Source organism: Paralichthys olivaceus, chromosome 19 (genome assembly GCF_024713975.1).
Source record: "Paralichthys olivaceus isolate ysfri-2021 chromosome 19, ASM2471397v2, whole genome shotgun sequence".
NCBI classification, from domain to species: domain Eukaryota; kingdom Metazoa; phylum Chordata; class Actinopteri; order Pleuronectiformes; family Paralichthyidae; genus Paralichthys; species Paralichthys olivaceus.
This window is the reverse complement of record NC_091111.1, coordinates 3282859-3295625: the sequence shown is the minus strand read 5'-3', so window position 1 is coordinate 3295625 and position 12767 is coordinate 3282859.

The following is a 12767-nucleotide window of genomic DNA, read 5'->3' as shown; positions in this document are numbered from 1 at the left end:
GCTACAGACAAAAAAGTGAATTAATCAGTGAACTTGATCCTGGAACTTAGCTTTTAAATCAGTCCAAAACAATAATAATGCCAACGAGTAGATGCTGTTTTCTTTCTTTCTTTCTTTCACATTATACCTGCATTTCTGCCTCAACTGCCTCTCTCACTGGTAAATCAGTGAGAATTTTGTTGGCGCCTATAGATGAATTGGACCAACTTTCGGGGATGGCCAAATGTCCTCTGGAGTTGATTGGTTTGTGGAAGTGACATATCAAGGTGAGTGGATGCTAATTGGCTGGGGTGGTATTAGGGTCTGGAAGGGCCAGTTATAGGTGTTGGAGCCTAGAAAGGCAGTATACTTACATGAGACAACTTACCCATAATTCACTGAGACAAGTTGACCCTAAACTGCCACGTTTGCCCAAGTTATCCATATATTCAAATTATCTTGAAGCTAAACTTCAGCAAAGGTATAACAAGAGACTTTATTATCTCCTCTACCACGTACGCATTTATAATTGTGAAGTTTTTTAATGAGGAGATTAATACAAAAAATGTCTAGTTCAATGTCAAGAAAAACGATAAATCAATGTTCATCTCAGTGAACAGTGTGCCTTGCCTTTCCCAGAGAGGATATGACATCAGACCGAGCAGATGCAGAAACCTAGCATTCTGCTTGTAAGTAACGCCCACTAGTGATTAAGATATTAACAGTAGGACAACTTACCCCTTTGACAAGATGCCCTATTCATAATGATCTCCTCTTGTCTCTGCTGTCGGGGCCTATTGATGCCGCCCTGTCTGAAATATCAGTAAGGGCCTCCTTGTTTAATGTTTGATCTATGTTAGTCTATGTTAATTGTGCCCCCCCATGGACCAGTCGATGGAAGGGTGACACGTGACAGACCTAACTTAACAGCTTAAACTCTTCAGTGTTTTGTGTCTATTTGTTTGTGCATTTATTGAATAGTTCAGCACAGACCTGCAGTTGGTGTGTGGCATCTTCACATTTGCTGTTAAAGGTACAGTGTATAAATATAAAGTATTTAAATATAAAGGACCTTTCTTGGGGTAAAGAAAACTACAATTCATACAATTTAGATGAAATGAACTAGTGAAAACATCATGAGGATTATTCTACATTAAATTTCTGCCAATAGTTACCTTTCACCTAAATCTTACACACTGGACCTTTACTATAGTTTTGAAGAATGTTGCATGCAGTGTCCAAAATGTTTTAGTGCCTTTGTTGTGTGTGCGTGTTTGCTCTTTGAAAGGTTTTCTGGACGATTGATACTTTTGATTTTCTGATATTTTTAGTGTCCAACTGTGGTTTCAACTGTGGCAAATCCTCATAAAAATTCAAGCTTTGTTGAAGTGCTTTATTGTATGCCAGAAGAACTGAAGCACAGATCTCATCCTGATGTCACGCTGTTCATCCCTTCTGTTTGAGATTCAGTCCATGGAAATCCTTGAATCAGAAAAGGTAACAAAACAGAGCCCTGCTGTTCCCTCTGGACATTGACCCACACCCTGAGGTGTGTGGTTGAATAAACCTCCTCCTGGTCTACAGATCACACACTAGATACTCCAACTCCCCTGAACCCCCCCCCCAGTGTCCTGAGTGAGAAGAATCCAATGAGGAGGCTACATCTCCATTAAATATTTAAGGCCTCATATCAAAACAAGCTGAAACATGGCCCATGTTGTTAATCCAGAGTGAGGATTAGACCTGTTTTTAACAGTGCTTTTGAACAATGGATAGAAAATCATCATGTAACCTGAAATAGAGCTTGTCGCGCCAAAACATGTCACAGGATATGATAGTGTTTTTACAGTATAGCACCACCCACTGTTGATTTCTGCAAATTGTATCTTCAAGCATCATCACAGGTTGAATCAGGTCAACACACATGTGATGGTGCATTGCACACTTAATACAAATTATTTTACAGAGATATATTTCAGCTGTGATGTGTCCAGAATAAAAATAGTTCTGAAAAACAGGGGAAAATTGTCTTTAATATTATTCTATCAGATGTTAGAGAGGTTAATTCAACCCACATCAAACTGATCTGAATTCAGTGCAATATTGTTTAAAGGTAAAAGGGAACTTGAGCTCAGATATTTTGGATGATTTTAATTAATAATATAATAATTGCAACAATTTTCTATTATTGGCTTTTTATATGCTGTTGTGATGTCTGCGGAGAACTGAGTGTCTTAATATTATTGTTTGTTTGCTCTCAAGGCCTTATGTCTAAAAGGGACACAATAATAATAGTAATAATCAAATTTGCAATAAGAATGTATTTAATTATACAGCACTTTTCAAAATACAGTGCTTCACAAAAAAACCCCACATGTACAAAAACATAATTAACATAAAAACAAATACAAACACTGTCATAAAATAATAAAAACACTGACTGTATGACATCAATTTCAACATATATAGCACAAATTGCATTGATAAAAAATTGAATTTACGTTATTTAAACTTGTATAATGGATCTCATTTGTAAATTTACATTTTATTTTTATATGCATTTTAGTCCATGTATCATCACTATGATTTGCTTTTATAGTTTGTAAGGAGTTTATTTTTTCAAAAGAAGAATGTGACAACGCCGGATTAATCTAGGGTGTCTGTCTCTTTGCATTGTGAACATCAAACCAATAGAGGGCAGCAAAGGCTAAACCCTGATTGGACCGTGTAGTGGACTCATGATATTGACAGTGACAGTCTGCCATCTTGAAAAAAAAAATCTATTTTAATGACCAGATCATGTGACTCATGTAAGAGACCATTTCTAAAGCTATCTATATATGTTATGTATGTGTATGTGTGTCAGCAACATGATGCGTTCAAGACCTATGTACTGTAAATCACACAGCACAAATAATTATCATAAACTCTTTGCTAGTTGCCATGAGAAACTGACAGATTTACCACTGTCACACACACACACACACACACACACACACACACACACACACACACACACACACACACACACACACACACACACACACACACACACACAGAATTAATCTGGATTTGGTGGGTGGAAGATTGCGGCACTTGATGGAGAGCCAACCTCATGACATTACATAAAGCTTTTTATCCGTCTCTCTTCATTAGAAATTCATCTGTGCACACACCAACTGTCAGCTGATGGTCCAGATGTGTCAAAATCAAATACCATCATTTTTAAAGCAGCGTAGCAGAAGTGTTAACTCATTATCACAGACCATGAGAAGCTGTTTTTGTTGCTGTTCATCATTTTTATTCATCTGACAGAGAAAAACGTGTTGGCAGAGCCACAATGTGAATAGACTGCAAGACTGTGAATGAGGTGCACACTGAGGAATAAACCGACAGATTAACTGTAATATTTAAGAGAGTTTTGCTTTTCTCACTGTGATTTTAACAAAAACGTTGTGTCTAATACATAACATTTGATTAAGATTGATGTCTATACTAATACTTATAGTCATGAGTGTAATAATTTTCAGTATTTGAAGTATAATTCTGTTCTCAGTAGAATGTAAAAGCCATTAAAAGAACTTCCGGAACATTTTGATACATTTAAATTCTCCATTAATCTTTACTAAAAACCAGACTAAGTCATTTGGAATTATAATCTTCTGTCAGAAACTTTGCATAAAGCCTAGGGGGAAGAACTGGGCTCTGTCGTCAGCACAAAACTACATCTATTCCAGCTCCTCTAATTCTAATTAATTATGAACCAGATTGACACTCAGAGAGCACACGCCTCCTCAAAGGCCCAAAAGTCCCCTTATGAAATCACATTTAATTTCACGAGATCTCGACTTTTATTTGGATCTGAACTAAATTGCACAAACTCATAAATATCATTCCCTGATGCCTGCTTTTTAAAAATAAAAAAAATAATTATTATCCTCTGAGTAATCAAGGAAAATATATAAAAGTGGTTTTGCATAAGCCTGCTCAGTAACAGACTAACAAACAATGAAACTCAGACAAAAACATATTTTAATACGAATTAATATTGATATTATTATTAAAGATAATTATATTAAAATCATATTAGTATTCCATTCGCACTCAGAGATTTAACTATTACAATTTCTAGTTTTGTTTGAATCTCCGCTCAGTGCATTGGTACAGCATCTCTGACAGTATGGTCTGACAGAATTGACCTCACCTCTCAGTGTTGGCCTCTATACAGACAATTTCTATGAGCACCTGCTTGGTCCTATATTTGCGATTTGTTTATCGCTAGCTCCACCTCTGCACCATCAAGCACAGAAGTGGAAACTACATTCTATAAAACTCCAGTGCAGAAGCTGCTTGTATCTCTTTGACATCACAGTACAGGAACAGAACAGCTGGGCCTGTGGTAGAGGATAACACAGCTACTCATACAACTGGAAAAACATCCAAGTTACAACTATTTCTATATTGTTCACGGTACACCTTTAACAGGCTTCCTTATTGGTTACCACTGGAGCGAAGGCAGCAGGGATGTGATGTTCTCCTGGCAATCTGAGCACAACCAATCCAGAACCACCAACTAGATAACTGAGAGAAAAATCAATCAGATATAGTTATATAAATTCACATCTCAAATATCTCAGCATGTGCAACATCTCCATCCAGCCAGCATACTAATAGTGAAGAAATTGATGGGAGAAACATCCCCTCCATCATAATACACCACCCACTAACTGCGCTCTAACCTGGTGCTTTCAAAATCATTTTGAACTATTTGAGAGAGATATTGTCACGTTTGTGGGGATTCCTACTGTGTGGCTCCCCTCGGCACATCACAGAGAGATGACTATCTCTGCTGTGATTCCAACTTCTGTCTCCATCTGTAGCAGACGCAGCTATCAAACATTATTTCTCAAAAGTATGTGCATGGTGCATCAAGCCAGGCAGAGAGCAAGACCGAATTCACTGATATGGCTGGAGAGCACTTTCCCTGTGATGGCAGGCAGGTCCTGACATATGATGTAGAATCATCAGAGACATGTGGCTTTGGCTTAATAAAGTAAAGTGGCAAGTGGCAGTAATCTTCCATGCAGAATGTAGACTGATTTGATTAGGGCACAGTTTTCACATACGGAAAACAGTGAAAAACAGGGAGGCGGCAGTGCTTAAAATCTCCCTGGAGGCAAACTGGCATTCCATGAACCGGAAAATCAGAGGAGCTGTGGATCCATACAAAGAAAATAATGCGTGGAGGACTGCTTTCCTCATTTCTACTTTTAGTACCACCTTCCCAGTGGAGCTAGAGAGGAAAGTAAGTTTGGAATATTGATACCCATGTGCTGAGAAGGAAGACAGGTGGCTGTGGCTAAAGAGATGTGGGTCATCCACAAACCAGAAGGTAGGTGGTTCAATCCTCAGATCGTTCCAAGTGTCCTTGGGCAAGACACTGTACCCCAAATTACCCCGAACAACAAATGTGTGAGTGATGTGTAATGGAGATAGGCAAGGTCGTTATCCTCACACACAGTGTTGCAGAATGCCTGTAATCAGTAACGGGGGCTAAATGATGGCAGTGGAAGGGAGTTGTTTTTTGGCAAATTGGCTCCATAATAGCTCCAGCCCTGCAATTGGTCTCCAAATCCTTCAAATTGAAAATATGAAACCACCAATATCTTGTGAAGAGTATAGTTTCACCAGGAAAAGGGTCACTTTTTTATTAGATATTCGAACATTCATCTGAAAAGTTCATATTCGATCTGTTCAAGTTCAAAATACATAGTTTAGAAACGTAACGGACCATCTGAAGGCTTTTTGTCTCCCGATCCAGCAGAGGGCGATCACCATTATCTTACCTATTTTTAGAATCAGCTTTATTTGCCAAGCGTGTGTATAATAGTAGGGATTTGACTGCGGTGAAATTGCGAATAGTCACCATGCCCCAGTGACGAAACCCTCTGCGATCATGGACCCGAACACAATCATCACTGATTTATCATGTGGGGGGGCAGTTGTTTGTTCTTATGTGCACTGAAGGCTGAACAAAGAGGCAGAGGCTGATAAAGGAAGTGGGCAGAGACATTACTTCTCCTTTCATCACTTCCATATCTGTGTGGAATAAATAGAGTAGAGTAGTATCACATGGGTTATAACTCATAGCATCACCAAAGGTCTGGAGTACTATCAGCCGGTGTGTGGACAATCTTGTTAGCATGCAATGCTGACAGAGACAAAAACTCACCCACAGCACCACGCCAAAACTTTCACCCTCTTCTCCATCCATCATGACATGAGAGACATCCCCACATCCCTGTGCACCCATCATTCTGGATATCCAGCAAGCAAGAGGGAGAGAGGCCAGAGGTGAACAAGCATCAGACTGTACCCTCAGTTCTACCCTATAAGGTACTTCCAACCAAACCATGAAATGCACTAGCAGCTTGTTGCAGCATCGTGGATGTGATATAATTCAAAGCAACCCCACAGGGGGTAGGATCCAATCAGAATTTGTATTACCAAAGTGTGCTACAGTGCAGATACAGTAGGCTCTCACTTGTACCTCTTCGACAAGTCCAACAAAGAATTCGAAAGCAGTCAATCCATCTCCCTTGGTCCTGATTTTGAAATCACAGATATGTCTGCAGAAAGTGACTGCAGAAAGCGACTGCTGCAATCTGACCAGTCACACAGCCTATGCGACTATAGCTGATTAGCAGAAGAATTCTCTACCATCTTGGCACTGGCAACAAGGGGACTTAGAGTGTGTAGTTGTCTACCCCCTGACTGGGCAGTGAGTTCAAAGATCTGTTTCAGAGTGCTGAGGTAGAGCCTTGGGGCAGTAAATCAAAAGTGAAGCTTGTTACAGGGCACAGCAGACACGGTAGAACCTTGCAAACTCACTGCAATGCCTCTGTGATGCCTCTAGGCGTGATGGATATCCACTCAGTAAGAAACTCAATAAGCAAACTTGTAAAGAATGTTACACTATTGCTTTAATGTCTGTTTGCAAGCTGTTTAAGGTACAATGATTTCCTGCATATTTTTGATGAGGGAAACAACGAGATGCACCAAGTGTTTAAATAAAAGGTGTAGCTGTTAAACTCTTAATGCTAATGATATATCTAATCTCTCCCAGTCAGAATTTGTCTCACCTCTCTCTACCACAGGTTGCATTGAACAAGCTCAGATAAAACCACCAAAGCCAAAATACAACTAAAAAGAAAGAAAGCATCTTTAAGAAAATCCAATTTCATGTATAGGCTACTTTGACCTTTAAATTGGCTCATATCCCATCGACTAACATAGAGGAGGCAGGATTTATGACATGTATTACAGCCAGCCACCAGGTGGCGATTAAGATGCTCTGGCCTCACTTTTGGGGAGATCTCATCCAGCTTCTTAGGCATGGTCTATGTTCCTGCCAAAAAGGTAGCTCGTTTACATTAGCAGAGCAGCAGTAAGTTTTCAGTTTGAGACTACACGTTTAAATGTGCTAAATTATGAATTAGAAAGGTTATCCTAATACCGGGGTCAGACTACAGGATCCTTTTGTCTGATTACTGTGTCAGATTAGGCGATTATAGAGACAAAAATTATTTCCATATTGCACTCCAATCAGGAATTCTGTGTGACATCACTGGAAAGGAAGCGCTCGAGCACTCGCAATTGACTTTGGGGGACAAGTTAGTAAACAAGCATGGCCTTTGGAGATATTCATCATTAAACAGCATACATTAAAGATGCTTAGTTTCTGTATAATTAAAGGCAAATAGGAGGGGTGTAGTCAAACATTAGCTGCTACAATAATCCCAGCATTGTAAACATGGGAATCTTCTTTATCTCTCACCATCACACTTGACATGACATAGAGATGCCACCAGACTTCTTCTTGTTTCAGTAGTATGGATTGATTGTTTGCACTTCATTGTGTGAGCCATCCCTGAGTTTAAAGTTTAAACTGATTGGTGCAACTGTTGAAACATCCCCTGCAAGCGAAATCAGCCCCGATCAATTTCCATTCTATCCTCTGCAACCACATCTTACTGTTTTATTCAGAACACTGATGAGGCGCATTAGTCCTTTGGGTTATGTGTATGTATGAGAAAGTGTCTGTGTGTGTGTGTGTGTGTGTGTGTGTGTGTGTGTGTGTGTGTGTGTGTGTGTGTGTGTGTGTGTGTGTGTGTGTGTGTGTGAAAATGCACGCCTGTCTGCACATGACACACATTGTAAAAAAGAAACATCGGGCCTGCATGCTAATGTGTGGGATACTTTGAATGTTAAGTGTTGGCTTTCCTTTTACATCCACATTTCAGTCCTCAGTGTCTAGAAAAGCAGGAGTGATAGAGCCAAAGGAAACAGTTGATGGTGGCTGCGAATGCTCTGAGGATCTGGCAATTACACTCGCTTACGCTGTAATTTGTCATTAATGTGGCATCAAGGAAATTGCAGAAATAATGCACATTAATTGTTGTGTCACGCTGGATCAACAAGCAGATAAGTTGTGAATGTGTCACAGACATTTCAATTAGTAGCATGAGATGGTGAGTGAGCACTTCAACAATGCTCAATACGCCTGCTATTTGTGTATTTGTGATGCTGAGATGATTTCTTATGTCTCCATAGAAGTAGAGGTTAGCTCGGATTTGAGGTGAGTAATCCTCTGCCTTGTCGAAGTGTCCTTGAATTCTTATAAACCCATTGTCATCTTGGGTCCTTAAGTTCTTGAAGGCTCCTGAAATACGATCAGCTCTCAAATAATGAATGCTGTCGCAAATAAAAATTCCAAAGAAGGAAAGCACAATGTGCAACAAAATTACCGTAACCAAAATCCATTTGTTTCTTTTAAAGCAACTTATTTCTTCAGCCAGAGGAGTTCAAACAAGTTTCCTTAATTTCAGTCATATAATAAAATGTGGGCCAATACGGGTGGGGAGTGGGGGTGAGTGACAACCGTCAAATCTAAAAATGGTCTCTCGGGTCTGAAGCTCGATCTATCTATTTATATATCCATCCATCCTATCTAAATAAAGACCTGAAATATTCTAGGTTTTGTCTTCTCTCTACAGATACAATACTTCCAAGACCTCATTGAAGTCTTCTGTATCTTTAAGCAGCCCCTATACTTCCTTTCAGCTGTAGGGAGACATTTCTTCTCTGAATATTATACTACGTACCAAAGGTTAGACATGTGGAGTATATGTCATGCCCCTGACTCCGGAGGGCTTTGACATTGCAGTGGTTTGTTTTGAACGCCACGGGCATCAGTATGTGACCAGAGCAATCGACTGCGACGCTTGAAGTGCGTGGGCACACATGCAGAATAACTTAACTTCACTTGATGTGGTGTGACATGAGTCAGTGGTCAAGCATCCTCTTGTTGCTGTGCAATGTGATCTGGATATTTGATGTTAGCTTTTCCCAGTGGTTGGTTTGAAATGATGATGTAAATTGATTGCAATCAAGGACTCACTTAAAGTTATTATTGTCCGACAGCCAATGCTGTTCTGCTGTAGAATACAGTGCTGAAAACAATCAAATGATTTGATTTAATTCTCATGTACATGTACTGTAAATACATAAAAGGATATAGCCCCATCTTTTTTATGGACAAATATCTTCAAAACAAAGTCATCATGATGAGAAAATATAAAATAACTGTCAAACAACAGAAGAAGACCATGAGACAGAGAACAGAAAGCTGTGACTGCAGTGACCCACCAACACTGGACAGATGCCTGGTCTGATGAATGTGGATTTCTGCTGAGGCTGCAGATGGTAGAGTCAGAATGGATGGGACATTTTGGGCCCTTAATCATGGATTCAATGCAACAGCCTATCAGACTATACCGCTGCTGAACATTAAGCGGCAGTTCACCGCCTAATGGCTACTTCCAGCAGGTTAATTGACCATGGCACAAAGCAAAACTGTTGCTTTAAAAGAGCTGCAGATATTTGAGGGTGTTTGCCAAATACAAAGTACGAATACATAATAAAATCATAAATTATTGTAGTAAAAAACTTCACTTTGAATTTCTATGATACAAAGCTGAAGTGTTTGGATTTTAACAAATTGCTTTAACATTTAAAAAACACTCAAAGAGCATGTTAACAGCTGTAGGTCAGTGTAACCACCATTCACTTCCACTGAGCTTCTAAGCCACCTGTAAAATCTTTGTAAAAGGTCACACAGATTCTGGGCTGCAACTCAGATTTCTGTGTATTGCTTCATCCCTCAAACTGACAGGTTCTTGACATCTCATCCTTTGAATAACTGCATCATTAAAGTGCAAAAGATGTATTTTGATATGCTAAAATTGTCACCGTTTGGTAGAGGATGGGGCAGGAAGAGGCAGAGAGGCTGGAGGCAATGAGGTCTAAACTGCTGTAAACATAAAGATGCATTGTATACACAGAGAGAAATTGAGCAAGAGTGTTTTATTTTGTGGGATTTGAAAGGTGTCAGCAGTGTATCGTGCAGAGGTGGTTTAAAAATCAACCTGGGAGATGTCAAGCCTGCCATCAACATGGCGCCAGTGGCAGTAACAAGTAAGGCAACATTAGAGGAAAGATGGGACATGGGATTATTTTTTTCCATTTTCACTTGACAGCACCTCCAAAAACACCCAGTGATTAGGCACCAGCTTCCCTCAGCACTCAGCAAGAAGACATTTTAATTCTTACACATATGGTGTGTGAGTATCTGCACAAACTGCATAATTAAATCTTCACATAATCTATAGAGCATCAAATTTTAGAGAAGCATATATATGGATAAAGTGTTCTTGGTTAGTGAGCACAAAATCTATTATTTGTTAAACAGCTAATAAGTCTGAACAAATTGAAATCCCTATTTTTTGCAAGGAATATAAAGTGGTGTGCAAGAAGGCTTGGGCAGAAGTCTGTGCATACTATGACATGTAAGGACTTTGTTACCACGTAACCATGACAATCTTAACCTAAATGCAAAGTCCTTACATGTGTGCACTGCCTTCAGCCTGAGGCAGCTTGCTCCCCAGTTTATATTCCTTGGAATAAATTAAGAATAACATTTTCACGACTACAAGGTACCCAGAACCAGTGATGCAATACATTTGACATACTGTATATAAACATATTTTTCCAACATTTTTATCACATTGGGTACGTGAATTTTCAGTCTTGAGAGCTCAAAATATTACCTTTCTTAAACTGACAAAACTGAAAAATAAGAAAAAGAAATTCAGACCAAATAAATTCAGGGAGATGGTGAGTAAATGATGTCACTGTTTCACACTCTGTTTCAACACTAAATGTTCGACAATCATTCAGTGTCAAAAAGGCCTTTTAAGAGGCTTGATGGCTTCAGTTAAGATTCAAATCTTAACAGCACAACAGTTTATAGCACTGAACTCTCATACTGTTTCAGAAACAAGGACACTTTCTATTGAAGGAGTCAACTTAAGCAACTCTCTAATAAGTTTATCAGATATGTTTTATCAACACAATACTACCCTGATCAATTAAAAACTATTATCTTTGAGCTGATGGTAAGGAAGAAGGGATGAAAAAAAAACATAGATATATACCTAAAGCCAAAGAAGTGAAATTCTAATATTTTCAAAGACATGTATTCAATCAATAATGTCCATGTAGGGGACATTGAGATTATGCAAAAAGGATTTACAAGAAATCTGGTGTTCAGTTCAGGGTTGGCTCCAATCCACAGACACAAGGACCCTTTAAATGTAATGTTGAAAACTGGAGAAACCTGACAGCTGGAGCACTAAAACTTGGATAAACAACTTGAATTTGTTAGGCTTTAGACGTTAATATTTAAATGTCAAGCCCCATAGCAATGGATTGAACAGTGAACTAAATATATGTGCAAAATATCTTCAACGCACCCTGTTGTATAGTGCATGTTGTAAAAAAATATATGCTGTATATTTATTCATTCAAATTTTTCCTCTATTTTTTTGTGTTAGTTTGTTCCTAAAACAGCATCAACACTGAAATAAGATAGATAGACAGACCAATCGATAGATTGACTGATCGATCGATAGATGGATAGATGTATAGATACATGGATAGATAGATAGAAAGATGGATAGATAGATGGATGGATGGATGGATGATAGATAGATAGATAGATAGATAGATAGATGGATAGATAGATAGATGGATAGATAGATAGATAGATAGATAGATAGATAGATAGATGGATAGATAGATGGATTGATAGACAGAAAGAAAGACAGACAGATGGATAGATCGATGGATAGATGTAACTTTTTTTTTATCAAGAGCATTGCACATAAAGCGAAGCAACGACAAAACAAATAAGAATAATTAAAATAGCTCAAAATAGAATGTAATAAATGTGACTCCCTGAGTAAATGATACACAATGAAGTACTAGAATACGCAGTGAAGTACTAACTATAACAGAACAATGAATAATCCCATACACAAGAGACTAAACACAAGAGATGACAAACTATGAACAAGAGACAAGTGTGTAAAGTTGTTTGCATAAGTTGCATTAGTTTTGAACTGTTGACATGTGCCTTGAGGGTTTGTACTTGTGGTCATTGTTAACAATAAAGTGTGACTCAATCACAATCACAAACAGTGTCTCTAATAAGATCTGAGCAGCAGAGGAAGGACACACATTTAACCACTGCTCGATCCCTCCATCCTTACCCCAGCCGTCCCGCCCCTACAATGTCTCTGATTGGCTTAGGTTTGGACATGGACACTGATTATTGGTCAAAATTAGAGACGGATGTCAAGGTAAGCCAATCAGAGGCAGGGTAGGGT